General features: G+C 46.0%; 4 non-coding genes and 52 pseudogenes across 4 annotated transcripts; all 56 read right to left on the reverse strand.

Moving 5' to 3' along the window:
- Positions 1–288: 288 nt before the first annotated feature.
- Positions 289–406, reverse strand: LOC140289360 (5S ribosomal RNA; annotated as a pseudogene).
- Positions 407–675: 269 nt separating this feature from the next.
- LOC140293393 (5S ribosomal RNA) lies at positions 676–793 on the reverse strand (annotated as a pseudogene).
- Positions 794–1,062: 269 nt separating this feature from the next.
- On the reverse strand, positions 1,063–1,180 carry LOC140293394 (5S ribosomal RNA; annotated as a pseudogene).
- A 657-nt stretch (positions 1,181–1,837) lies between these two features.
- Positions 1,838–1,956, reverse strand: LOC140291414 (5S ribosomal RNA; annotated as a pseudogene).
- Positions 1,957–2,225: 269 nt separating this feature from the next.
- On the reverse strand, positions 2,226–2,344 carry LOC140297516 (5S ribosomal RNA). The gene has a single exon (XR_011913244.1). It is a non-coding gene; the product is annotated as a 5S ribosomal RNA (ribosomal RNA).
- Positions 2,345–2,610: 266 nt separating this feature from the next.
- On the reverse strand, positions 2,611–2,729 carry LOC140291617 (5S ribosomal RNA; annotated as a pseudogene).
- A 269-nt stretch (positions 2,730–2,998) lies between these two features.
- Positions 2,999–3,117, reverse strand: LOC140289033 (5S ribosomal RNA; annotated as a pseudogene).
- Positions 3,118–3,386: 269 nt separating this feature from the next.
- Positions 3,387–3,505, reverse strand: LOC140295337 (5S ribosomal RNA; annotated as a pseudogene).
- Positions 3,506–3,774: 269 nt separating this feature from the next.
- On the reverse strand, positions 3,775–3,893 carry LOC140272651 (5S ribosomal RNA). Its single transcript, XR_011907966.1, has one exon. It is a non-coding gene; the product is annotated as a 5S ribosomal RNA (ribosomal RNA).
- A 266-nt stretch (positions 3,894–4,159) lies between these two features.
- On the reverse strand, positions 4,160–4,278 carry LOC140291992 (5S ribosomal RNA; annotated as a pseudogene).
- Positions 4,279–4,547: 269 nt separating this feature from the next.
- On the reverse strand, positions 4,548–4,666 carry LOC140317969 (5S ribosomal RNA; annotated as a pseudogene).
- A 269-nt stretch (positions 4,667–4,935) lies between these two features.
- Positions 4,936–5,054, reverse strand: LOC140272731 (5S ribosomal RNA; annotated as a pseudogene).
- Positions 5,055–5,316: 262 nt separating this feature from the next.
- Positions 5,317–5,435, reverse strand: LOC140295580 (5S ribosomal RNA; annotated as a pseudogene).
- Positions 5,436–5,704: 269 nt separating this feature from the next.
- Positions 5,705–5,823, reverse strand: LOC140295338 (5S ribosomal RNA; annotated as a pseudogene).
- A 269-nt stretch (positions 5,824–6,092) lies between these two features.
- On the reverse strand, positions 6,093–6,211 carry LOC140309078 (5S ribosomal RNA; annotated as a pseudogene).
- Positions 6,212–6,477: 266 nt separating this feature from the next.
- On the reverse strand, positions 6,478–6,596 carry LOC140291993 (5S ribosomal RNA; annotated as a pseudogene).
- Positions 6,597–6,865: 269 nt separating this feature from the next.
- On the reverse strand, positions 6,866–6,984 carry LOC140319057 (5S ribosomal RNA; annotated as a pseudogene).
- A 269-nt stretch (positions 6,985–7,253) lies between these two features.
- Positions 7,254–7,372, reverse strand: LOC140292665 (5S ribosomal RNA; annotated as a pseudogene).
- Positions 7,373–7,634: 262 nt separating this feature from the next.
- LOC140295581 (5S ribosomal RNA) lies at positions 7,635–7,753 on the reverse strand (annotated as a pseudogene).
- Positions 7,754–8,022: 269 nt separating this feature from the next.
- Positions 8,023–8,141, reverse strand: LOC140297639 (5S ribosomal RNA; annotated as a pseudogene).
- A 668-nt stretch (positions 8,142–8,809) lies between these two features.
- Positions 8,810–8,918, reverse strand: LOC140296284 (5S ribosomal RNA; annotated as a pseudogene).
- A 269-nt stretch (positions 8,919–9,187) lies between these two features.
- Positions 9,188–9,306, reverse strand: LOC140294068 (5S ribosomal RNA; annotated as a pseudogene).
- Positions 9,307–9,575: 269 nt separating this feature from the next.
- LOC140284889 (5S ribosomal RNA) lies at positions 9,576–9,694 on the reverse strand (annotated as a pseudogene).
- Positions 9,695–9,963: 269 nt separating this feature from the next.
- Positions 9,964–10,082, reverse strand: LOC140295267 (5S ribosomal RNA; annotated as a pseudogene).
- Positions 10,083–10,351: 269 nt separating this feature from the next.
- LOC140291602 (5S ribosomal RNA) lies at positions 10,352–10,469 on the reverse strand (annotated as a pseudogene).
- Positions 10,470–10,738: 269 nt separating this feature from the next.
- Positions 10,739–10,856, reverse strand: LOC140293396 (5S ribosomal RNA; annotated as a pseudogene).
- Positions 10,857–11,125: 269 nt separating this feature from the next.
- LOC140293397 (5S ribosomal RNA) lies at positions 11,126–11,243 on the reverse strand (annotated as a pseudogene).
- A 657-nt stretch (positions 11,244–11,900) lies between these two features.
- Positions 11,901–12,019, reverse strand: LOC140291416 (5S ribosomal RNA; annotated as a pseudogene).
- A 269-nt stretch (positions 12,020–12,288) lies between these two features.
- On the reverse strand, positions 12,289–12,407 carry LOC140297518 (5S ribosomal RNA). Its single transcript, XR_011913245.1, has one exon. It is a non-coding gene; the product is annotated as a 5S ribosomal RNA (ribosomal RNA).
- Positions 12,408–12,673: 266 nt separating this feature from the next.
- On the reverse strand, positions 12,674–12,792 carry LOC140291618 (5S ribosomal RNA; annotated as a pseudogene).
- A 269-nt stretch (positions 12,793–13,061) lies between these two features.
- LOC140289034 (5S ribosomal RNA) lies at positions 13,062–13,180 on the reverse strand (annotated as a pseudogene).
- Positions 13,181–13,449: 269 nt separating this feature from the next.
- LOC140295339 (5S ribosomal RNA) lies at positions 13,450–13,568 on the reverse strand (annotated as a pseudogene).
- Positions 13,569–13,837: 269 nt separating this feature from the next.
- Positions 13,838–13,956, reverse strand: LOC140272712 (5S ribosomal RNA). Its single transcript, XR_011907972.1, has one exon. It is a non-coding gene; the product is annotated as a 5S ribosomal RNA (ribosomal RNA).
- A 266-nt stretch (positions 13,957–14,222) lies between these two features.
- LOC140291994 (5S ribosomal RNA) lies at positions 14,223–14,341 on the reverse strand (annotated as a pseudogene).
- Positions 14,342–14,610: 269 nt separating this feature from the next.
- On the reverse strand, positions 14,611–14,729 carry LOC140317971 (5S ribosomal RNA; annotated as a pseudogene).
- A 269-nt stretch (positions 14,730–14,998) lies between these two features.
- On the reverse strand, positions 14,999–15,117 carry LOC140293961 (5S ribosomal RNA; annotated as a pseudogene).
- A 262-nt stretch (positions 15,118–15,379) lies between these two features.
- On the reverse strand, positions 15,380–15,498 carry LOC140295582 (5S ribosomal RNA; annotated as a pseudogene).
- Positions 15,499–15,767: 269 nt separating this feature from the next.
- On the reverse strand, positions 15,768–15,886 carry LOC140295340 (5S ribosomal RNA; annotated as a pseudogene).
- Positions 15,887–16,155: 269 nt separating this feature from the next.
- LOC140309084 (5S ribosomal RNA) lies at positions 16,156–16,274 on the reverse strand (annotated as a pseudogene).
- Positions 16,275–16,540: 266 nt separating this feature from the next.
- On the reverse strand, positions 16,541–16,659 carry LOC140291995 (5S ribosomal RNA; annotated as a pseudogene).
- A 269-nt stretch (positions 16,660–16,928) lies between these two features.
- LOC140279156 (5S ribosomal RNA) lies at positions 16,929–17,047 on the reverse strand (annotated as a pseudogene).
- Positions 17,048–17,316: 269 nt separating this feature from the next.
- LOC140293125 (5S ribosomal RNA) lies at positions 17,317–17,435 on the reverse strand (annotated as a pseudogene).
- A 262-nt stretch (positions 17,436–17,697) lies between these two features.
- On the reverse strand, positions 17,698–17,816 carry LOC140295585 (5S ribosomal RNA; annotated as a pseudogene).
- Positions 17,817–18,085: 269 nt separating this feature from the next.
- LOC140297650 (5S ribosomal RNA) lies at positions 18,086–18,204 on the reverse strand (annotated as a pseudogene).
- A 269-nt stretch (positions 18,205–18,473) lies between these two features.
- LOC140291997 (5S ribosomal RNA) lies at positions 18,474–18,592 on the reverse strand (annotated as a pseudogene).
- A 269-nt stretch (positions 18,593–18,861) lies between these two features.
- LOC140317978 (5S ribosomal RNA) lies at positions 18,862–18,980 on the reverse strand (annotated as a pseudogene).
- A 269-nt stretch (positions 18,981–19,249) lies between these two features.
- Positions 19,250–19,368, reverse strand: LOC140293962 (5S ribosomal RNA; annotated as a pseudogene).
- Positions 19,369–19,630: 262 nt separating this feature from the next.
- LOC140295586 (5S ribosomal RNA) lies at positions 19,631–19,749 on the reverse strand (annotated as a pseudogene).
- Positions 19,750–20,018: 269 nt separating this feature from the next.
- On the reverse strand, positions 20,019–20,137 carry LOC140295341 (5S ribosomal RNA; annotated as a pseudogene).
- Positions 20,138–20,406: 269 nt separating this feature from the next.
- Positions 20,407–20,525, reverse strand: LOC140309091 (5S ribosomal RNA; annotated as a pseudogene).
- A 266-nt stretch (positions 20,526–20,791) lies between these two features.
- On the reverse strand, positions 20,792–20,910 carry LOC140291998 (5S ribosomal RNA; annotated as a pseudogene).
- A 269-nt stretch (positions 20,911–21,179) lies between these two features.
- Positions 21,180–21,298, reverse strand: LOC140319063 (5S ribosomal RNA; annotated as a pseudogene).
- A 269-nt stretch (positions 21,299–21,567) lies between these two features.
- On the reverse strand, positions 21,568–21,686 carry LOC140293126 (5S ribosomal RNA; annotated as a pseudogene).
- A 262-nt stretch (positions 21,687–21,948) lies between these two features.
- Positions 21,949–22,067, reverse strand: LOC140295587 (5S ribosomal RNA; annotated as a pseudogene).
- Positions 22,068–22,336: 269 nt separating this feature from the next.
- LOC140297661 (5S ribosomal RNA) lies at positions 22,337–22,455 on the reverse strand (annotated as a pseudogene).
- Positions 22,456–22,724: 269 nt separating this feature from the next.
- LOC140310338 (5S ribosomal RNA) lies at positions 22,725–22,843 on the reverse strand (annotated as a pseudogene).
- Positions 22,844–22,850: the final 7 nt, after the last annotated feature.

A 22,850-nucleotide genomic window follows, 5' to 3' on the forward strand; every position in this document is an offset into this window, starting at 1 on the left:
CTTGCGGTGTGGGGCGGGGTCCCTTAGGGGCCTTGGGGTGGTGGCTGCTAAGTACTGGAATCATACACTTCCTCTATGTAACCAGATAATTGCAGAGAAAGGCTTATGTGTAGTGGGCACATCTTCTTCCCTGACGTGATTATTCTCTGCAGCTGAAACTGAGACTCTCAGATCACTTCGTGTCTGCCAACAAAGCAGCAGCAGCTGAAGATGACCAACTTCCTCATGTGTCACAGGGTGATCAGACGTTGCAACAAAAGACATTTAGGTGGTCCAGAGAAGAGATAAAGCTTACAGCACCTGGTATTCCCAAGCAGTCTCCCACCCAAGTACTAACCAGGCCAACCTTGCTTGGCTTCCGAGATCAGACGAGGTCAGGCATGTTCAGGGTGGTGTGGCCGTAAGCGACAATGTCTGTGACAAATGTGCATTATATAGGTACTGGAATCATATGGTTCCTCTATGTAACCAGATAATTGCAGAGAAAGGCTTATGTGTAGTGGGCACATCTTCTTCCCTGACGTGATTATTCTCTGCAGCTGAAACTGAGACTCTCAGATCACTTCGTGTCTGCCAACAAAGCAGCAGAAGCTGAAGATGACCAACTTCCTCATGTGTCACAGGGTGATCAGACGTTGCAACAAAAGACATTCAGGTGGTCCAGAGAAGAGATAAAGCTTACAGCACCTGGTATTCCCAAGCAGTCTCCCACCCAAGTACTAACCAGGCCAACCGTGCTTGGCTTCCGAGATCAGACGAGGTCAGGCATATTGAGGGTGGTGTGGCCGTAAGCAACAATGTCTGTGACAAATGTGCATTATATAGGTACTGGAAAAATACACTTCTTCTATGTAACCAGATAATTGCCGAGAAAGGCTGATGTGTAGTGGGCACATCTTCTTCCCTGACGTTATTATTCTCTGCAGCTGAAACTGAGACTCTCAGATCACTTCGTGTCTGCCAACAAAGCAGCAGAAGCTGAAGATGACCAACTTCCTCATGTGTCACAGGGTGATCAGACGTTGCAACAAAAGACATTCAGGTGGTCCAGAGAAGAGATAAAGCTTACAGCACCTGGTATTCCCAAGCAGTCTCCCACCCAAGTACTAACCAGGCCAACCGTGCTTGGCTTCCGAGATCAGACGAGGTCAGGCATATTGAGGGTGGTGTGGCCGTAAGCAACAATGTCTGTGACAAATGTGCATTATATAGGTACTGGAATCATACAGTTCCTCTATGTAACCAGATAATTGCCGAGAAAGGCTGATGTGTAGTGGGCACATCTTCTTCCCTGACGTTATTATTCTCTTCAGTTGAAACTGAGACTCTCAGATCACTTCGTGTCTGCCAACAAAGCAGCAGCAGCTGAAGATGACAAACTTCCTCATGTGTCACAGGGTGATCAGACGTTGCAACAAAACACATGCAGGTGGTAGAGAGAAGAGAAAAAGCTTACAGCACCTGGTATTCCCAAGCAGTCTCCCATTGAAGTACGAACCAGACCCAACCCCGCTTGGCTTCCAGGATAAGACAAGGTGGGGCTTATTCAGGGTGGTGTGGCGGTAAGCAACAATATTTGTTAGAAATGTGAATTATATAGGTACTGGAATCATACACTTCCTCTATGAAACCAGATAATTGCCGAGAAAGGCTGATGTGTAGTGGGCATATCATCTTCTCTGATGTGATCATTCTCTTCAGCTGAAACTGAGACTCTCAGATCACTTCGTGTCTGCCAACAAAGCAGCAGAAGCTGAAGATGACAAACTTCCTCATGTGTCACAGGGTGATCAGACGTTGCAACAAAAGACATTCAGGTGGTCCAGAGAAGAGATAAAGCTTACAGCACCTGGTATTCCCAAGCAGTCTCCCACCCAAGTACTAACCAGGCCGAACCCTCCTTGGCTTCTGAGAGCAGACGAGGTCAGACATATTCAGGGTGGTTTGGCCGTAAGCAACAATCTCTGTGACAAATGTGCATTATATAGGCAATGGAATCATATGGTTCCTCTATGTAACAAGATAATTGCCGAGAAAGGCTGATATGTAGTGGGCACATCTTGTTCCCTGACGTGATAATTTTCTCCATTTGAAAATGAGACTCTAAGATCACTTCGTGTCTGCCAACAAAGCAGCAGCAGCTGAAGATGACCAACTTCCTCATGTGTCACAGGGTGATCAGACGTTGCAACAAAAGACATGCAGGTGGTTGAGAGAAGAGAAAAAGCTTACAGCACCTGGTATTCCCAAGCAGTCTCCCATCCAAGTACTAACCAGGCCCAACCCTGCTTGGTTTCCAAGATCAGACGAGGTCGGGCATATTCAGGGTGGTGTGGCCGTAAGCAACAATGTCTGTGACAAATATAAACTGTATAGGTACTGGAATCATACGGTTCCTCTATGCAACCAGATAATTGCCAAGAAAGGCTGATAAGTAGTGGAAACATCTTCCCTGTCGTGATTATTCTCTCCAGCTGAAACTGAGACTCTCATATCACTTCGTGTCTGCCAACAAAGCAGCAGCAGCTGAAGATGACCAACTTCCTCATGTGTCAAAGGGCGATCAGACATTGCAACAAAAGACATGCAGGTGGTAGAGAGAAGAGAAAAAGCTTACAGCACCTGGTATTCCCAAGCAGTCTCCCATTCAAGTACTAACAAGGCCCAACCCTGCTTGGGTTCTGAGATCAGACGAGGTCGGGCATATTCAGGGTGGTGTGGCCGTAAGTAACAATGTCTGTGACAAATGTGCATTATATAGGTACTGGAATCATACGGTTCCTCTATGCAACCAGATAATTGCCAAGAAAGGCTAACTTGTAGTGGGCACATCTTCTTCCCTGATGTGATTATTCTCTGCAGCTGAAACTGAGACTCTAAGATCACTTCGTGTCTGCCAACAAAGCAGCAGCAGCTGAAGATGACCAACTTCCTCATGTGTCACAGGATGATCAGACATTGCAACAAAAGACATGCAGGTGGTAGAGAGAAGAGAAAAAATTTACAGCACCTGGTATTCCCAAGCGGTCTCCCATTCAAGTACTAACCAGGCCCAACCCTGCTTGGGTTCCGAGATCATACTAGGTCGGGCATATTCAGGGTGGTGTGGCCGAAAGTAGCAATGTCTGTGACAAATATGCATTATATAGGTACTGGAATCATACGGTTCCTCTATGCAACCAGATAATTGCCAAGAAAGGCTAACTTGTAGTGGGCACATCTTCTTCCCTGATGTGATTATTCTCTTCAGCTGAAACTGAGACTCTCAGATCACTTTGTGTCTGCCAACAAAGCAGCAGCAGCTGAAGATGACCAACTTCCTCATGTGTCACAGGGCGATCAGACGTTGCAACAAAAGACATGCAGGTGGTAGAGAGAAGAGAAAAAGCTTACAGCACCTCGTAATCCCAAGCGGTCTCTCATCAAAGTACTAACCAGGCCCAACCCTCCTTGGCTTCTGAGATCAGACGAGGTCAGACATATTCAGGGTGGTTTGGCCGTAAGCAACAATCTCTGTGACAAATGTGCATTATATAGGCAATGGAATCATATGGTTCCTCTATGTAACAAGATAATTGCCGAAAAAGGCTGATATGTAGTGGGCACATCTTGTTCCCTGACGTGATAATTTTCTCCAGCTGAAAATGAGACTCTAAGATCACTTCGTGTCTGCCAACAAAGCAGCAGCAGCTGAAGATGACCAACTTCCTAATGTGTCACAGGGTGATCAGGCGTTGCAACAAAAGACATGCAGGTGGTTGAGAGAAGAGAAAAAGCTTACAGCACCTGGTATTCCCAAGCGGTCTCCCATCCAAGTACTAACCAGGCCCAACCCTGCTTGGCTTCCAAGATCAGACGAGGTCGGGCATATTCAGGGTGGTGTGGCCGTAAGCAACAATGTCTGTGACAAATATAAACTGTATAGGTACTGGAATCATACGGTTCCTCTATGCAACCAGATAATTGCCAAGAAAGGCTGATCAGTAGTGGAAACATCTTCCCTGATGTGATTATTCTCTCCAGCTGAAACTGAGACTCTCATATCACTTCGTGTCTGCCAACAAAGCAGCAGCAGCTGAAGATGACCAACTTCCTCATGTGTCACAGGGCGATCAGACATTGCAACAAAAGACATGCAGGTGGTAGAGAGAAGAGAAAAAGCTTACAGCACCTGGTATTCCCAAGCAGTCTCCCATTCAAGTACTAATCAGGCCCAACCCTGCTTGGGTTCTGAGATCAGACGAGGTTGGGCATATTCAGGGTGGTGTGGCCGTAAGTAACAATGTCTGTGACAAATGTGCATTATATAGGTACTGGAATCATACGGTTCCTCTATGCAACCAGATAATTGCCAAGAAAGGCTGATATGTAGTGGGCACATCTTGTTCCCTGACGTGATAATTTTCTCCAGCTGAAAATGAGACTCTAAGATCACTTCGTGTCTGCCAACAAAGCAGCAGAAACTGAAGATGACCAACTTCCTCATGTGTCACAGGGTGATCAGACGTTGCAACAAAAGACATGCAGGTGGTTGAGAGAAGAGAAAAAGCTTACAGCACCTGATAATCCCAAGCGGTCTCCCATCCAAGTACTAACCAGGCACAACCCTGCTTGGCTTCCGAGATCAGACGAGGTCGGGCTTATTCAGGGTGGTGTGGCCGTAAGCAACAATGTCTGTGACAAATGTAAATTGTATAGGTACTGGAATCATACGTTTCCTCTATATAACCAGATAATTGCAGAGAAAGGCTGATAAATAGTGGGCACATCTTCTTCCCTGACGTGATTATTCTCTCCAGCTGAAAATGAGACTCTCAGATCACTTCGTGTCTGCCAACAAAGCAGCAGCAGCTGAAGATGACCAACTTCCTTATGTGTCACAGGGCGATCAGACCTTGCAACAAAATACATGCAGGTGGTAGAGAGAAGAGAAAAAGCTTACAGCACCTGGCATTCCCAAGGGGTCTCCCATTCAAGTACTAACCAGGCCCAGCCCTCCTTGGCTTCCGAGATCAGTCGAGGTCGGGCATATTCAGGGTGGTGTGGCCGTAAGTAACAATGTCTGTGAAAAATGTGCATTATATAGGTACTGGAATAATACAGTTCCTCTATGTAACCAGATAATTGCAGAGAAAGGCTAACTTGTTGTGGGCACATCTTCTTCCTTGATGTGATTATTCTCTCCAGCTGAAAATGAGACTCTCAGATCACTTCGTGTCTGCTAACAAAGCAGCAGCAGCTGAAGATGACCAACTTCCTCATGTGTCACAGGGCGATCAGACATTACAACAAAAGACATGTAGGTGGTAGAGAAAAAGCTTACAGCACCTGGTATTCCCAAGCGGTGTCCCATCAAAGTACTAACCAGGCCCAGCCCTCCTTGGCTTCCAAGATCAGACAAGGTCAGACATATTCAGGGTGGTTTGGCCGTAAGTAACAATCTCCGTGACAAATGTGCATTATATAGGCAATGGAATCATACACTTCCTCTATGTAACCAGATAATTGCCGAGAAAGGCTGATATGTAGTGGGCACATCTTCTTCCCTGATGTGATTATTCTCTTCAGCTGAAACTGAGACTCTCAGATCACTTTGTGTCTGCCAACAAAGCAGCAGCAGCTGAAGATGACCAACTTCCTCATGTGTCACAGGGCGATCAGACGTTGCAACAAAAGACATGCAGGTGGTAGAGAGAAGAGAAAAAGCTTACAGCACCTCGTAATCCCAAGCGGTCTCTCATCAAAGTACTAACCAGGCCCAACCCTCCTTGGCTTCTGAGATCAGACGAGGTCAGACATATTCAGGGTGGTTTGGCCGTAAGCAACAATCTCTGTGACAAATGTGCATTATATAGGCAATGGAATCATATGGTTCCTCTATGTAACAAGATAATTGCCGAAAAAGGCTGATATGTAGTGGGCACATCTTGTTCCCTGACGTGATAATTTTCTCCAGCTGAAAATGAGACTCTAAGATCACTTCGTGTCTGCCAACAAAGCAGCAGCAGCTGAAGATGACCAACTTCCTAATGTGTCACAGGGTGATCAGGCGTTGCAACAAAAGACATGCAGGTGGTTGAGAGAAGAGAAAAAGCTTACAGCACCTGGTATTCCCAAGCAGTCTCCCATTCAAGTACTAATCAGGCCCAACCCTGCTTGGGTTCTGAGATCAGACGAGGTCGGGCATATTCAGGGTGGTGTGGCCGTAAGCAACAATGTCTGTGACAAATATAAACTGTATAGGTACTGGAATCATACGGTTCCTCTATGCAACCAGATAATTGCCAAGAAAGGCTGATAAGTAGTGGAAACATCTTCCCTGATGTGATTATTCTCTCCAGCTGAAACTGAGACTCTCATATCACTTCGTGTCTGCCAACAAAGCAGCAGCAGCTGAAGATGACCAACTTCCTCATGTGTCACAGGGCGATCAGACATTGCAACAAAAGACATGCAGGTGGTAGAGAGAAGAGAAAAAGCTTACAGCACCTGGTATTCCCAAGCAGTCTCCCATTCAAGTACTAATCAGGCCCAACCCTGCTTGGGTTCTGAGATCAGACGAGGTTGGGCATATTCAGGGTGGTGTGGCCGTAAGTAACAATGTCTGTGACAAATGTGCATTATATAGGTACTGGAATCATACGGTTCCTCTATGCAACCAGATAATTGCCAAGAAAGGCTGATATGTAGTGGGCACATCTTGTTCCCTGACGTGATAATTTTCTCCAGCTGAAAATGAGACTCTAAGATCACTTCGTGTCTGCCAACAAAGCAGCAGAAACTGAAGATGACCAACTTCCTCATGTGTCACAGGGTGATCAGACGTTGCAACAAAAGACATGCAGGTGGTTGAGAGAAGAGAAAAAGCTTACAGCACCTGATAATCCCAAGGGGTCTCCCATCCAAGTACTAACCAGGCACAACCCTGCTTGGCTTCCGAGATCAGACGAGGTCGGGCTTATTCAGGGTGGTGTGGCCGTAAGCAACAATGTCTGTGACAAATGTAAATTGTATAGGTACTGGAATCATACGTTTCCTCTATATAACCAGATAATTGCAGAGAAAGGCTGATAAATAGTGGGCACATCTTCTTCCCTGACGTGATTATTCTCTCCAGCTGAAAATGAGACTCTCAGATCACTTCGTGTCTGCCAACAAAGCAGCAGCAGCTGAAGATGACCAACTTCCTTATGTGTCACAGGGCGATCAGACCTTGCAACAAAATACATGCAGGTGGTAGAGAGAAGAGAAAAAGCTTACAGCACCTGGCATTCCCAAGGAGTCTCCCATTCAAGTACTAACCAGGCCCAGCCTTCCTTGGCTTCCGAGATCAGACGAGGTCGGGCATATTCAGGGTGATGTGGCCGTAAGTAACAATGTCTGTGAAAAATGTGCATTATATAGGTACTGGAATAATACAGTTCCTCTATGTAACCAGATAATTGCAGAGAAAGGCTAACTTGTTGTGGGCACATCTTCTTCCTTGATGTGATTATTCTCTGCAGCTGAAACTGAGACTCTCAGATCACTTCGTGTCTGCTAACAAAGCAGCAGCAGCTGAAGATGACCAACTTCCTCATGTGTCACAGGGCGATCAGACATTACAACAAAAGACATGTAGGTGGTAGAGAAAAAGCTTACAGCACCTGGTATTCCCAAGCGGTGTCCCATCAAAGTACTAACCAGGCCCAGCCCTCCTTGGCTTCCAAGATCAGACAAGGTCAGACATATTCAGGGTGGTTTGGCCGTAAGTAACAATCTCCGTGACAAATGTGCATTATATAGGCAATGGAATCATACACTTCCTCTATGTAACCAGATAATTGCCGAGAAAGGCTGATATGTAGTGGGCACATCTTCTTCCTTGACGTGATAATTCTCTCCAGCTGAAAATGAGACTCTCAGATCACTTTGTGTCTGCCAACAAAGCAGCAGCAGCTGAAGATGACCAACTTCCTCATGTGTCACAGGGTGATCAGACGTTGCAACAAAAGACATGCAGGTGGTAGAGAGAAGAGAAAAAGCTTACAGCACCTGGTATTCCCAAGCAGTCTCCCATCCAAGTACTAACCAGGCCCAAACCTGCTTGACTTCCAAGATCAGACGAGGTCGGGCTTATTCAGGGTGGTGTGGCCGTAAGCAACAATATCTGTGACAAATGTGCATTATATAGGTACTGGAATCATACACTTCCTCTATGTAACCAGATAATTGCCGAGAAAGGCTGACTTGTAGTGGGCACATCTTCTTCCCTGATGTGATTATTCTCTGCAGCTGAAACTGAGACTCTCAGATCACTTCGTGTCTGCCAACAAAGAAGCAGCAGCAGCTGAAGATGACCAACTTCCTCATGTGTCACAGGAGGATCAGACGTTGCCACAAAAGACATGAAGGTGGTAGAGAGTAGAGAAGAAGCTTACAGCACCTGGTATTCCCAAGCAGTCTCCCATTGAAGTACGAACCAGACCCAACCCAACCCTGCTTGGCTTCCAGGATAAGACAAGGTGGGGCTTATTCAGGGTGGTGTGGCGGTAAGCAACAATATTTGTTACAAATGTGAATTATATAGGTACTGGAATCATATACTTCCTCTATGAAACCAGATAATTGCCGAGAAAGGCTGATGTGTAGTGGGCATATCATCTTCTCTGATGTGATCATTCTCTTCAGCTGAAACTGAGACTCTCAGATCACTTCGTGTCTGCCAACAAAGCAGTAGCAGCAGCTGAAGATGACCAACTTCCTCATGTGTCACAGGGTGATCAGACGTTGCAACAAAACACATGCAGGTGGTAGAGAGAAGAGAAAAAGCTTACAGCACCTGGTATTCCCAAGCGGTCTCCCACCCAAGTACTAACCAGGCCCAACACTGCTTGGCTTCCGAGATCAGACAAATTCAGGGTGGTGTGGCCGTAAGTAACAATGTCTGTGACAAATGTGCATTATATAAGTACAGGAATCATACGGTTCCTCTATGTAACCAGATAATTGATGAGAAAGGCTGATGTGTAGTGGGCACATCTTCTTCCCTGACGTGATTATTCTCTTCAGCTGAAAATGAGACTCTCAGATCACTTCGTGTGTGCTAACAAAGCAGCAGCAGCTGAAGATGACCAACTTCCTCATGTGTCACAGGGCGATCAGACATTGCAACAAAAGACATGTAGGTGGTAGAGAGAAGAGAAAAAGCTTACAGCACCTGGTATTCCCAAGCGGTGTCCCATCAAAGTACTAAGCAGGCCCAGCCCTCCTTGGCTTCCGAGATCAGACAAGGTCAGACATATTCAGGGTGGTGTGGCCGTAAGCAACAATGTCTGTGACAAATGTAAATTGTATAGGTACTGGAATCATACGTTTCCTCTATATAACCAGATAATTGCAGAGAAAGGCTGATAAATAGTGGGCACATCTTCTTCCCTGACGTGATTATTCTCTCCAGCTGAAAATGAGACTCTCAGATCACTTCGTGTCTGCCAACAAAGCAGCAGCAGCTGAAGATGACCAACTTCCTCATGTGTCACAGGGCGATCAGACCTTGCAACAAAATACATGCAGGTGGTAGAGAGAAGAGAAAAAGCTTACAGCACCTGACATTCCCAAGGGGTCTCCCATTCAAGTACTAACCAGGCCCAGCCCTCCTTGGCTTCCGAGATCAGTCGAGGTCGGGCATATTCAGGGTGGTGTGGCCGTAAGTAACAATGTCTGTGAAAAATGTGCATTATATAGGTACTGGAATAATACAGTTCCTCTATGTAACCAGATAATTGCAGAGAAAGGCTAACTTGTTGTGGGCACATCTTCTTCCTTGATGTGATTATTCTCTGTAGCTGAAACTGAGACTCTCAGATCACTTCGTGTCTGCTAACAAAGCAGCAGCAGCTGAAGATGACCAACTTCCTCATGTGTCACAGGGCGATCAGACATTGCAACAAAAGACATGTAGGTGGTAGAGAGAAGAGAAAAAGCTTACAGCACCTGGTATTCCCAAGCGGTGTTCCATCAAAGTACTAACCAGGCCCAGCCCTCCTTGGCTTCCGAGATCAGACAAGGTCAGACATATTCAGGGTGGTTTGGCCGTAAGTAACAATCTCCGTGACAAATGTGCATTATATAGGCAATGGAATCATACACTTCCTCTATGTAACCAGATAATTGCCGAGAAAGGCTGATATGTAGTGGGCACATCTTCTTCCCTGACGTGATAATTCTCTCCAGCTGAAAAAAAGACTCTCAGATCACTTTGTGTCTGCCAACAAAGCAGCAGCAGCTGAAGATGACCAACTTCCTCATGTGTCACAGGGTGATCAGACGTTGCAACAAAAGACATGCAGGTGGTAGAGAGAAGGGAAAAAGCTTACAGCACCTGGTATTCCCAAGCAGTCTCCCACCCAAGTACTAACCAGGCCAACCTTGCTTGGCTACCGAGATCAGACGAGGTCAGGCATGTTCAGGGTGGTGTGGCCGTAAGCGACAATGTCTGTGACAAATGTGCATTATATAGGTACTGGAATCATATGGTTCCTCTATGTAACCAGATAATTGCAGAGAAAGGCTTATGTGTAGTGGGCACATCTTCTTCCCTGACGTGATTATTCTCTGCAGCTGAAACTGAGACTCTCAGATCACTTCGTGTCTGCCAACAAAGCAGCAGAAGCTGAAGATGACCAACTTCCTCATGTGTCACAGGGTGATCAGACGTTGCAACAAAAGACATTCAGGTGGTCCAGAGAAGAGATAAAGCTTACAGCACCTGGTATTCCCAAGCAGTCTCCCACCCAAGTACTAACCAGGCCAACCGTGCTTGGCTTCCGAGATCAGACGAGGTCAGGCATATTGAGGGTGGTGTGGCCGTAAGCAACAATGTCTGTGACAAATGTGCATTATATAGGTACTGGAAAAATACACTTCTTCTATGTAACCAGATAATTGCCGAGAAAGGCTGATGTGTAGTGGGCACATCTTCTTCCCTGACGTTATTATTCTCTGCAGCTGAAACTGAGACTCTCAGATCACTTCGTGTCTGCCAACAAAGCAGCAGAAGCTGAAGATGACCAACTTCCTCATGTGTCACAGGGTGATCAGACGTTGCAACAAAAGACATTCAGGTGGTCCAGAGAAGAGATAAAGCTTACAGCACCTGGTATTCCCAAGCAGTCTCCCACCCAAGTACTAACCAGGCCAACCGTGCTTGGCTTCCGAGATCAGACGAGGTCAGGCATATTGAGGGTGGTGTGGCCGTAAGCAACAATGTCTGTGACAAATGTGCATTATATAGGTACTGGAATCATACAGTTCCTCTATGTAACCAGATAATTGCCGAGAAAGGCTGATGTGTAGTGGGCACATCTTCTTCCCTGACGTTATTATTCTCTTCAGTTGAAACTGAGACTCTCAGATCACTTCGTGTCTGCCAACAAAGCAGCAGCAGCTGAAGATGACAAACTTCCTCATGTGTCACAGGGTGATCAGACGTTGCAACAAAACACATGCAGGTGGTAGAGAGAAGAGAAAAAGCTTACAGCACCTGGTATTCCCAAGCAGTCTCCCATTGAAGTACGAACCAGACCCAACCCCGCTTGGCTTCCAGGATAAGACAAGGTGGGGCTCATTCAGGGTGGTGTGGCGGTAAGCAACAATATTTGTTAGAAATGTGAATTATATAGGTACTGGAATCATACACTTCCTCTATGAAACCAGATAATTGCCGAGAAAGGCTGATGTGTAGTGGGCATATCATCTTCTCTGATGTGATCATTCTCTTCAGCTGAAACTGAGACTCTCAGATCACTTCGTGTCTGCCAACAAAGCAGCAGAAGCTGAAGATGACAAACTTTCTCATGTGTCACAGGGTGATCAGACGTTGCAACAAAAGACATTCAGGTGGTCCAGAGAAGAGATAAAGCTTACAGCACCTGGTATTCCCAAGCAGTCTCCCACCCAAGTACTAACCAGGCCGAACCCTCCTTGGCTTCTGAGAGCAGACGAGGTCAGACATATTCAGGGTGGTTTGGCCGTAAGCAACAATCTCTGTGACAAATGTGCATTATATAGGCAATGGAATCATATGGTTCCTCTATGTAACAAGATAATTGCCGAGAAAGGCTGATATGTAGTGGGCACATCTTGTTCCCTGACGTGATAATTTTCTCCATTTGAAAATGAGACTCTAAGATCACTTCGTGTCTGCCAACAAAGCAGCAGCAGCTGAAGATGACCAACTTCCTCATGTGTCACAGGGTGATCAGACGTTGCAACAAAAGACATGCAGGTGGTTGAGAGAAGAGAAAAAGCTTACAGCACCTGGTATTCCCAAGCAGTCTCCCATCCAAGTACTAACCAGGCCCAACCCTGCTTGGTTTCCAAGATCAGACGAGGTCGGGCATATTCAGGGTGGTGTGGCCGTAAGCAACAATGTCTGTGACAAATATAAACTGTATAGGTACTGGAATCATACGGTTCCTCTATGCAACCAGATAATTGCCAAGAAAGGCTGATAAGTAGTGGAAACATCTTCCCTGTCGTGATTATTCTCTCCAGCTGAAACTGAGACTCTCATATCACTTCGTGTCTGCCAACAAAGCAGCAGCAGCTGAAGATGACCAACTTCCTCATGTGTCAAAGGGCGATCAGACATTGCAACAAAAGACATGCAGGTGGTAGAGAGAAGAGAAAAAGCTTACAGCACCTGGTATTCCCAAGCAGTCTCCCATTCAAGTACTAACAAGGCCCAACCCTGCTTGGGTTCTGAGATCAGACGAGGTCGGGCATATTCAGGGTGGTGTGGCCGTAAGTAACAATGTCTGTGACAAATGTGCATTATATAGGTACTGGAATCATACGGTTCCTCTATGCAACCAGATAATTGCCAAGAAAGGCTAACTTGTAGTGGGCACATCTTCTTCCCTGATGTGATTATTCTCTGCAGCTGAAACTGAGACTCTAAGATCACTTCGTGTCTGCCAACAAAGCAGCAGCAGCTGAAGATGACCAACTTCCTCATGTGTCACAGGATGATCAGACATTGCAACAAAAGACATGCAGGTGGTAGAGAGAAGAGAAAAAATTTACAGCACCTGGTATTCCCAAGCGGTCTCCCATTCAAGTACTAACCAGGCCCAACCCTGCTTGGGTTCCGAGATCATACTAGGTCGGGCATATTCAGGGTGGTGTGGCCGAAAGTAGCAATGTCTGTGACAAATATGCATTATATAGGTACTGGAATCATACGGTTCCTCTATGCAACCAGATAATTGCCAAGAAAGGCTAACTTGTAGTGGGCACATCTTCTTCCCTGATGTGATTATTCTCTTCAGCTGAAACTGAGACTCTCAGATCACTTTGTGTCTGCCAACAAAGCAGCAGCAGCTGAAGATGACCAACTTCCTCATGTGTCACAGGGCGATCAGACGTTGCAACAAAAGACATGCAGGTGGTAGAGAGAAGAGAAAAAGCTTACAGCACCTCGTAATCCCAAGCGGTCTCTCATCAAAGTACTAACCAGGCCCAACCCTCCTTGGCTTCTGAGATCAGACGAGGTCAGACATATTCAGGGTGGTTTGGCCGTAAGCAACAATCTCTGTGACAAATGTGCATTATATAGGCAATGGAATCATATGGTTCCTCTATGTAACAAGATAATTGCCGAAAAAGGCTGATATGTAGTGGGCACATCTTGTTCCCTGACGTGATAATTTTCTCCAGCTGAAAATGAGACTCTAAGATCACTTCGTGTCTGCCAACAAAGCAGCAGCAGCTGAAGATGACCAACTTCCTAATGTGTCACAGGGTGATCAGGCGTTGCAACAAAAGACATGCAGGTGGTTGAGAGAAGAGAAAAAGCTTACAGCACCTGGTATTCCCAAGCGGTCTCCCATCCAAGTACTAACCAGGCCCAACCCTGCTTGGCTTCCAAGATCAGACGAGGTCGGGCATATTCAGGGTGGTGTGGCCGTAAGCAACAATGTCTGTGACAAATATAAACTGTATAGGTACTGGAATCATACGGTTCCTCTATGCAACCAGATAATTGCCAAGAAAGGCTGATCAGTAGTGGAAACATCTTCCCTGATGTGATTATTCTCTCCAGCTGAAACTGAGACTCTCATATCACTTCGTGTCTGCCAACAAAGCAGCAGCAGCTGAAGATGACCAACTTCCTCATGTGTCACAGGGCGATCAGACATTGCAACAAAAGACATGCAGGTGGTAGAGAGAAGAGAAAAAGCTTACAGCACCTGGTATTCCCAAGCAGTCTCCCATTCAAGTACTAATCAGGCCCAACCCTGCTTGGGTTCTGAGATCAGACGAGGTTGGGCATATTCAGGGTGGTGTGGCCGTAAGTAACAATGTCTGTGACAAATGTGCATTATATAGGTACTGGAATCATACGGTTCCTCTATGCAACCAGATAATTGCCAAGAAAGGCTGATATGTAGTGGGCACATCTTGTTCCCTGACGTGATAATTTTCTCCAGCTGAAAATGAGACTCTAAGATCACTTCGTGTCTGCCAACAAAGCAGCAGAAACTGAAGATGACCAACTTCCTCATGTGTCACAGGGTGATCAGACGTTGCAACAAAAGACATGCAGGTGGTTGAGAGAAGAGAAAAAGCTTACAGCACCTGATAATCCCAAGCGGTCTCCCATCCAAGTACTAACCAGGCACAACCCTGCTTGGCTTCCGAGATCAGACGAGGTCGGGCTTATTCAGGGTGGTGTGGCCGTAAGCAACAATGTCTGTGACAAATGTAAATTGTATAGGTACTGGAATCATACGTTTCCTCTATATAACCAGATAATTGCAGAGAAAGGCTGATAAATAGTGGGCACATCTTCTTCCCTGACGTGATTATTCTCTCCAGCTGAAAATGAGACTCTCAGATCACTTCGTGTCTGCCAACAAAGCAGCAGCAGCTGAAGATGACCAACTTCCTTATGTGTCACAGGGCGATCAGACCTTGCAACAAAATACATGCAGGTGGTAGAGAGAAGAGAAAAAGCTTACAGCACCTGGCATTCCCAAGGGGTCTCCCATTCAAGTACTAACCAGGCCCAGCCCTCCTTGGCTTCCGAGATCAGTCGACGTCGGGCATATTCAGGGTGGTGTGGCCGTAAGTAACAATGTCTGTGAAAAATGTGCATTATATAGGTACTGGAATAATACAGTTCCTCTATGTAACCAGATAATTGCAGAGAAAGGCTAACTTGTTGTGGGCACATCTTCTTCCTTGATGTGATTATTCTCTCCAGCTGAAAATGAGACTCTCAGATCACTTCGTGTCTGCTAACAAAGCAGCAGCAGCTGAAGATGACCAACTTCCTCATGTGTCACAGGGCGATCAGACATTACAACAAAAGACATGTAGGTGGTAGAGAAAAAGCTTACAGCACCTGGTATTCCCAAGCGGTGTCCCATCAAAGTACTAACCAGGCCCAGCCCTCCTTGGCTTCCAAGATCAGACAAGGTCAGACATATTCAGGGTGGTTTGGCCGTAAGTAACAATCTCCGTGACAAATGTGCATTATATAGGCAATGGAATCATACACTTCCTCTATGTAACCAGATAATTGCCGAGAAAGGCTGATATGTAGTGGGCACATCTTCTTCCCTGATGTGATTATTCTCTTCAGCTGAAACTGAGACTCTCAGATCACTTTGTGTCTGCCAACAAAGCAGCAGCAGCTGAAGATGACCAACTTCCTCATGTGTCACAGGGCGATCAGACGTTGCAACAAAAGACATGCAGGTGGTAGAGAGAAGAGAAAAAGCTTACAGCACCTCGTAATCCCAAGCGGTCTCTCATCAAAGTACTAACCAGGCCCAACCCTCCTTGGCTTCTGAGATCAGACGAGGTCAGACATATTCAGGGTGGTTTGGCCGTAAGCAACAATCTCTGTGACAAATGTGCATTATATAGGCAATGGAATCATATGGTTCCTCTATGTAACAAGATAATTGCCGAAAAAGGCTGATATGTAGTGGGCACATCTTGTTCCCTGACGTGATAATTTTCTCCAGCTGAAAATGAGACTCTAAGATCACTTCGTGTCTGCCAACAAAGCAGCAGCAGCTGAAGATGACCAACTTCCTAATGTGTCACAGGGTGATCAGGCGTTGCAACAAAAGACATGCAGGTGGTTGAGAGAAGAGAAAAAGCTTACAGCACCTGGTATTCCCAAGCAGTCTCCCATTCAAGTACTAATCAGGCCCAACCCTGCTTGGGTTCTGAGATCAGACGAGGTCGGGCATATTCAGGGTGGTGTGGCCGTAAGCAACAATGTCTGTGACAAATATAAACTGTATAGGTACTGGAATCATACGGTTCCTCTATGCAACCAGATAATTGCCAAGAAAGGCTGATAAGTAGTGGAAACATCTTCCCTGATGTGATTATTCTCTCCAGCTGAAACTGAGACTCTCATATCACTTCGTGTCTGCCAACAAAGCAGCAGCAGCTGAAGATGACCAACTTCCTCATGTGTCACAGGGCGATCAGACATTGCAACAAAAGACATGCAGGTGGTAGAGAGAAGAGAAAAAGCTTACAGCACCTGGTATTCCCAAGCAGTCTCCCATTCAAGTACTAATCAGGCCCAACCCTGCTTGGGTTCTGAGATCAGACGAGGTTGGGCATATTCAGGGTGGTGTGGCCGTAAGTAACAATGTCTGTGACAAATGTGCATTATATAGGTACTGGAATCATACGGTTCCTCTATGCAACCAGATAATTGCCAAGAAAGGCTGATATGTAGTGGGCACATCTTGTTCCCTGACGTGATAATTTTCTCCAGCTGAAAATGAGACTCTAAGATCACTTCGTGTCTGCCAACAAAGCAGCAGAAACTGAAGATGACCAACTTCCTCATGTGTCACAGGGTGATCAGACGTTGCAACAAAAGACATGCAGGTGGTTGAGAGAAGAGAAAAAGCCTACAGCACCTGATAATCCCAAGGGGTCTCCCATCCAAGTACTAACCAGGCACAACCCTGCTTGGCTTCCGAGATCAGACGAGGTCGGGCTTATTCAGGGTGGTGTGGCCGTAAGCAACAATGTCTGTGACAAATGTAAATTGTATAGGTACTGGAATCATACGTTTCCTCTATATAACCAGATAATTGCAGAGAAAGGCTGATAAATAGTGGGCACATCTTCTTCCCTGACGTGATTATTCTCTCCAGCTGAAAATGAGACTCTCAGATCACTTCGTGTCTGCCAACAAAGCAGCAGCAGCTGAAGATGACCAACTTCCTTATGTGTCACAGGGCGATCAGACCTTGCAACAAAATACATGCAGGTGGTAGAGAGAAGAGAAAAAGCTTACAGCACCTGGCATTCCCAAGGGGTCTCCCATTCAAGTACTAACCAGGCCCAGCCTTCCTTGGCTTCCGAGATCAGTCGAGGTCGGGCATATTCAGGGTGATGTGGCCGTAAGTAACAATGTCTGTGAAAAATGTGCATTATATAGGTACTGGAATAATACAGTTCCTCTATGTAACCAGATAATTGCAGAGAAAGGCTAACTTGTTGTGGGCACATCTTCTTCCTTGATGTGATTATTCTCTGCAGCTGAAACTGAGACTCTCAGATCACTTCGTGTCTGCTAACAAAGCAGCAGCAGCTGAAGATGACCAACTTCCTCATGTGTCACAGGGCGATCAGACATTACAACAAAAGACATGTAGGTGGTAGAGAAAAAGCTTACAGCACCTGGTATTCCCAAGCGGTGTCCCATCAAAGTACTAACCAGGCCCAGCCCTCCTTGGCTTCCAAGATCAGACAAGGTCAGACATATTCAGGGTGGTTTGGCCGTAAGTAACAATCTCCGTGACAAATGTGCATTATATAGGCAATGGAATCATACACTTCCTCTATGTAACCAGATAATTGCCGAGAAAGGCTGATATGTAGTGGGCACATCTTCTTCCTTGACGTGATAATTCTCTCCAGCTGAAAATGAGACTCTCAGATCACTTTGTGTCTGCCAACAAAGCAGCAGCAGCTGAAGATGACCAACTTCCTCATGTGTCACAGGGTGATCAGACGTTGCAACAAAAGACATGCAGGTGGTAGAGAGAAGAGAAAAAGCTTACAGCACCTGGTATTCCCAAGCAGTCTCCCATCCAAGTACTAACCAGGCCCAAACCTGCTTGACTTCCAAGATCAGACGAGGTCGGGCTTATTCAGGGTGGTGTGGCCGTAAGCAACAATATCTGTGACAAATGTGCATTATATAGGTACTGGAATCATACACTTCCTCTATGTAACCAGATAATTGCCGAGAAAGGCTGACTTGTAGTGGGCACATCTTCTTCCCTGATGTGATTATTCTCTGCAGCTGAAACTGAGACTCTCATATCACTTCGTGTCTGCCAACAAAGCAGCAGCAGCTGAAGATGACCAACTTCCTCATGTGTCACAGGGCGATCAGACATTGCAACAAAAGACATGCAGGTGGTAGAGAGAAGAGAAAAAGCTTACAGCACCTGGTATTCCCAAGCAGTCTCCCATTCAAGTACTAATCAGGCCCAACCCTGCTTGGGTTCTGAGATCAGACGAGGTTGGGCATATTCAGGGTGGTGTGGCCGTAAGTAACAATGTCTGTGACAAATGTGCATTATATAGGTACTGGAATCATACGGTTCCTCTATGCAACCAGATAATTGCCAAGAAAGGCTGATATGTAGTGGGCACATCTTGTTCCCTGACGTGATAATTTTCTCCAGCTGAAAATGAGACTCTAAGATCACTTCGTGTCTGCCAACAAAGCAGCAGAAACTGAAGATGACCAACTTCCTCATGTGTCACAGGGTGATCAGACGTTGCAACAAAAGACATGCAGGTGGTTGAGAGAAGAGAAAAAGCTTACAGCACCTGATAATCCCAAGCGGTCTCCCATCCAAGTACTAACCAGGCACAACCCTGCTTGGCTTCCGAGATCAGACGAGGTCGGGCTTATTCAGGGTGGTGTGGCCGTAAGCAACAATGTCTGTGACAAATGTAAATTGTATAGGTACTGGAATCATACGTTTCCTCTATATAACCAGATAATTGCAGAGAAAGGCTGATAAATAGTGGGCACATCTTCTTCCCTGACGTGATTATTCTCTCCAGCTGAAAATGAGACTCTCAGATCACTTCGTGTCTGCCAACAAAGCAGCAGCAGCTGAAGATGACCAACTTCCTTATGTGTCACAGGGCGATCAGACCTTGCAACAAAATACATGCAGGTGGTAGAGAGAAGAGAAAAAGCTTACAGCACCTGGCATTCCCAAGGGGTCTCCCATTCAAGTACTAACCAGGCCCAGCCCTCCTTGGCTTCCGAGATCAGTCGACGTCGGGCATATTCAGGGTGGTGTGGCCGTAAGTAACAATGTCTGTGAAAAATGTGCATTATATAGGTACTGGAATAATACAGTTCCTCTATGTAACCAGATAATTGCAGAGAAAGGCTAACTTGTTGTGGGCACATCTTCTTCCTTGATGTGATTATTCTCTCCAGCTGAAAATGAGACTCTCAGATCACTTCGTGTCTGCTAACAAAGCAGCAGCAGCTGAAGATGACCAACTTCCTCATGTGTCACAGGGCGATCAGACATTACAACAAAAGACATGTAGGTGGTAGAGAAAAAGCTTACAGCACCTGGTATTCCCAAGCGGTGTCCCATCAAAGTACTAACCAGGCCCAGCCCTCCTTGGCTTCCAAGATCAGACAAGGTCAGACATATTCAGGGTGGTTTGGCCGTAAGTAACAATCTCCGTGACAAATGTGCATTATATAGGCAATGGAATCATACACTTCCTCTATGTAACCAGATAATTGCCGAGAAAGGCTGATATGTAGTGGGCACATCTTCTTCCCTGATGTGATTATTCTCTTCAGCTGAAACTGAGACTCTCAGATCACTTTGTGTCTGCCAACAAAGCAGCAGCAGCTGAAGATGACCAACTTCCTCATGTGTCACAGGGCGATCAGACGTTGCAACAAAAGACATGCAGGTGGTAGAGAGAAGAGAAAAAGCTTACAGCACCTCGTAATCCCAAGCGGTCTCTCATCAAAGTACTAACCAGGCCCAACCCTCCTTGGCTTCTGAGATCAGACGAGGTCAGACATATTCAGGGTGGTTTGGCCGTAAGCAACAATCTCTGTGACAAATGTGCATTATATAGGCAATGGAATCATATGGTTCCTCTATGTAACAAGATAATTGCCGAAAAAGGCTGATATGTAGTGGGCACATCTTGTTCCCTGACGTGATAATTTTCTCCAGCTGAAAATGAGACTCTAAGATCACTTCGTGTCTGCCAACAAAGCAGCAGCAGCTGAAGATGACCAACTTCCTAATGTGTCACAGGGTGATCAGGCGTTGCAACAAAAGACATGCAGGTGGTTGAGAGAAGAGAAAAAGCTTACAGCACCTGGTATTCCCAAGCAGTCTCCCATTCAAGTACTAATCAGGCCCAACCCTGCTTGGGTTCTGAGATCAGACGAGGTCGGGCATATTCAGGGTGGTGTGGCCGTAAGCAACAATGTCTGTGACAAATATAAACTGTATAGGTACTGGAATCATACGGTTCCTCTATGCAACCAGATAATTGCCAAGAAAGGCTGATCAGTAGTGGAAACATCTTCCCTGATGTGATTATTCTCTCCAGCTGAAACTGAGACTCTCATATCACTTCGTGTCTGCCAACAAAGCAGCAGCAGCTGAAGATGACCAACTTCCTCATGTGTCACAGGGCGATCAGACATTGCAACAAAAGACATGCAGGTGGTAGAGAGAAGAGAAAAAGCTTACAGCACCTGGTATTCCCAAGCAGTCTCCCATTCAAGTACTAATCAGGCCCAACCCTGCTTGGGTTCTGAGATCAGACGAGGTTGGGCATATTCAGGGTGGTGTGGCCGTAAGTAACAATGTCTGTGACAAATGTGCATTATATAGGTACTGGAATCATACGGTTCCTCTATGCAACCAGATAATTGCCAAGAAAGGCTGATATGTAGTGGGCACATCTTGTTCCCTGACGTGATAATTTTCTCCAGCTGAAAATGAGACTCTAAGATCACTTCGTGTCTGCCAACAAAGCAGCAGAAACTGAAGATGACCAACTTCCTCATGTGTCACAGGGTGATCAGACGTTGCAACAAAAGACTTGCAGGTGGTTGAGAGAAGAGAAAAAGCTTACAGCACCTGATAATCCCAAGGGGTCTCCCATCCAAGTACTAACCAGGCACAACCCTGCTTGGCTTCCGAGATCAGACGAGGTCGGGCTTATTCAGGGTGGTGTGGCCGTAAGCAACAATGTCTGTGACAAATGTAAATTGTATAGGTACTGGAATCATACGTTTCCTCTATATAACCAGATAATTGCAGAGAAAGGCTGATAAATAGTGGGCACATCTTCTTCCCTGACGTGATTATTCTCTCCAGCTGAAAATGAGACTCTCAGATCACTTCGTGTCTGCCAACAAAGCAGCAGCAGCTGAAGATGACCAACTTCCTTATGTGTCACAGGGCGATCAGACCTTGCAACAAAATACATGCAGGTGGTAGAGAGAAGAGAAAAAGCTTACAGCACCTGGCATTCCCAAGGGGTCTCCCATTCAAGTACTAACCAGGCCCAGCCTTCCTTGGCTTCCGAGATCAGTCGAGGTCGGGCATATTCAGGGTGATGTGGCCGTAAGTAACAATGTCTGTGAAAAATGTGCATTATATAGGTACTGGAATAATACAGTTCCTCTATGTAACCAGATAATTGCAGAGAAAGGCTAACTTGTTGTGGGCACATCTTCTTCCTTGATGTGATTATTCTCTGCAGCTGAAACTGAGACTCTCAGATCACTTCGTGTCTGCTAACAAAGCAGCAGCAGCTGAAGATGACCAACTTCCTCATGTGTCACAGGGCGATCAGACATTACAACAAAAGACATGTAGGTGGTAGAGAAAAAGCTTACAGCACCTGGTATTCCCAAGCGGTGTCCCATCAAAGTACTAACCAGGCCCAGCCCTCCTTGGCTTCCAAGATCAGACAAGGTCAGACATATTCAGGGTGGTTTGGCCGTAAGTAACAATCTCCGTGACAAATGTGCATTATATAGGCAATGGAATCATACACTTCCTCTATGTAACCAGATAATTGCCGAGAAAGGCTGATATGTAGTGGGCACATCTTCTTCCTTGACGTGATAATTCTCTCCAGCTGAAAATGAGACTCTCAGATCACTTTGTGTCTGCCAACAAAGCAGCAGCAGCTGAAGATGACCAACTTCCTCATGTGTCACAGGGTGATCAGACGTTGCAACAAAAGACATGCAGGTGGTAGAGAGAAGAGAAAAAGCTTACAGCACCTGGTATTCCCAAGCAGTCTCCCATCCAAGTACTAACCAGGCCCAAACCTGCTTGACTTCCAAGATCAGACGAGGTCGGGCTTATTCAGGGTGGTGTGGCCGTAAGCAACAATATCTGTGACAAATGTGCATTATATAGGTACTGGAATCATACGGTCCCTCTATGCAACCAGATAATTGCCAAGAAAGGCTAACTTGTAGTGGGCACATCTTCTTCCCTGATGTGATTATTCTCTACAGCTGAAACTGAGACTCTCAGATCACTTCGTGTCTGCCAAAAAAGCAGCAGCTGCTGAAGATGACCAACTTCCTCATGTGTCACAGGGTGATCAGACGTTGCAACAAAAGACATGCAGGTGGTAGAGAGAAGAGAAGAAGCTTACAGCACCTGGTATTCCCAAGCAGTCTCCCATCTAAGTACTAACCAGGCCCAAACCTGCTTGACTTCCAAGATCAGACGAGGTCGAGCTTATTCAGGATGGTGTGGCCGTAAGCAACAATA

Source organism: Leuresthes tenuis, unplaced genomic scaffold (genome assembly GCF_036924035.1).
Source record: "Leuresthes tenuis unplaced genomic scaffold, fLeuTen1.0.hap1 SCAF_1, whole genome shotgun sequence".
Lineage (NCBI taxonomy): Eukaryota > Metazoa > Chordata > Actinopteri > Atheriniformes > Atherinopsidae > Leuresthes > Leuresthes tenuis.